Genomic DNA, 2230 nt, shown 5'->3' on the forward strand with positions numbered 1-2230 from the left:
CATGCTTGATGTCGTGTGTTCTGAGCCCGTAATAGAAGGGAAGGCTGGAGGCAGGGCCTCAGTGGCGCCCCCGTCTGGCCACGCACAGGAACAGCACCCTCCCCTCCGCGGGACAGGACAGGAAGACCAGGGGCAGGAGGAGGAGGAAGAGGAGGAGGAGGAGGAGGAGGAGGAGGAAGGCCTGGCCAGCGGAGGAGAGGAATTCAGTGACTCACTAACTAGATGATCAGTCTAGATTCAAGCCATGATGGAGAGAACAAGAAAGAGAGAGAGAGAGAGAAAAGAATACTCCTGAGAATGAGAAGTGAAAGATGAGTTCTACAGAACTGTGTTGTTGTCTTTTCAACCTTAGTTGATTTGTTTTTCTTTATTTTCTGTTGTTGTACCAGAGGGATGTTTGTGGTAAGGCCATGCCTGCTGAAAATGATACACAATGCCATGTGGACTACAGACAGTTAGAGACCACTACAGACCCCTTCAGACCTCTGCAGACCACTACAGACCACTACAGACTCCTACAGACACCTTCAGACCACTACAGACCCCTACAGACCACCACAGACCTCTACAGACCTCTGTAGACCAGTACAGACCCCTACAGACACCTTCAGACCTCTACAGACCACTACAGACCACTACGGACCTCTACAGACCACTACAGACCACTACAGACCACTACGGACCTCTACAAACCACTACAGACCTCTACAGTCTGTCTGTCAGTCAGTCACATCTGATGTGATGCTGAGGACATAGTCACATGGTCTTAGAGATGCGGCCTCTATCTCAGTCAGGAGACCGGAACAACAACAACAACAACAACAACATGTCACCCACTAGTTTCTCTGGTGTTTCATCTTAATGTTTCTGTTCTTGGTTTGCATGGACACACATTTAGATGAAATGTGAACAAAAAAAAAGATTTTTATTTCCTTGCAGATGCGACTTGAAGAAAAAGAAGAAAATAAAAGATAGAATTTTCAAAAGATTTCTATTATTTTTAAAAGATGGAAATGAAGTTCGATAGTGCATGGTTTTCACGGGGGAGTGAATGCTGAATGATATGAAAAAGGGAAATGGTTGTCATCCTCACCGTCAGCCTGTTTCTAAGTCTGTACTCTTCACAGAGTTGTAATGATGTGGGATGTAAAGATAGAAACACCACCAGAGTGTGAAGAGGAAGGCCTGATCAGACGGTTGACAAGGTGCATGTCTGGAGATAAACCAGGCTTCCTCTTCCTCCTGCATCGCAGGGCCAACGTGTGTGATCATGTGTCAGGCAACTGTCTGATAGAGCTCTGGTCGTGTCTGGACCACAACTCCCAGAATGCACAGCTACAGGTCTGCATTATTGCTTCAGGTGCTTCTCTGAAAGAGTTTCCCACTCGGAGCTATCTCTGAATTATCCAATAGGAAGGGAGCTCTACGCTCAACCCTGGTGGGAAGCTCTGAGTTTCAGAGGAGCACCTGAATGCACCGTCTGTCCCACTGGTGTTGGTTGGATTTGATTGGTGGAGAGCAGCATGTTGATCGGGGTCTGGGGACATGGCTGAGACACACCTTCCTCTGAGTCAGCATGTTTTCATATGACAATGACACAAGGTTTGTTTGGAGTTTGGTTCTTGTACAGTGCATGTAAGCTTCAACAGTCCCCCGTGCTCCCCCCCCCCCCCCCCGCCACCCCCCCACCTCAGACTGAATGAATGAACATCAAGGGGGGGTGTCGTGGCCGAGGGTACAGACATTCAAACAACAAGACATTCCACCTCCTGGTTACCATGGTTTCTTTCTGATTAAAAATATTACAGAGAATACAGAGAAATACAGAAATAAAAGAATAAAGAATTTTATATTTAATGGAGGTTGACTAGGAACAAAAAACATGAGGTTGCAAGTATATTTTATTTTAATATTGTTATAAAGAAAATGATAAAACATAAACAGAAAAAGGCCCAGAGGGGGTTGGTTGGTTGACGGGGAAGAGAAGCCAGAGAAACACTTGAGACTTGGTTTAGAATCCTCCAATGGACCTTCAGCTGGGTTGGTTCAGCTGGGTTGGTTCAGCTGGGTTGGTTCAGCTGGGTTGGTTCAGCTGGGTTGGTTCAGCTGAGTTGGTTCAGCTGAGTTGGTTCAGTTGAGTTGGTTCAGTTGAGTTGGTTCAGCTGAGTTGGTTCAGTTGAGTTGGTTCAGCTGAGTTGGTTCAGCTGGGTTGGTTCTAGCAGACAAGCCC

The sequence above is a fragment of the Argentina silus genome, assembly GCF_951799395.1.
Source record: "Argentina silus genome assembly, chromosome: 14".
Lineage (NCBI taxonomy): Eukaryota > Metazoa > Chordata > Actinopteri > Argentiniformes > Argentinidae > Argentina > Argentina silus.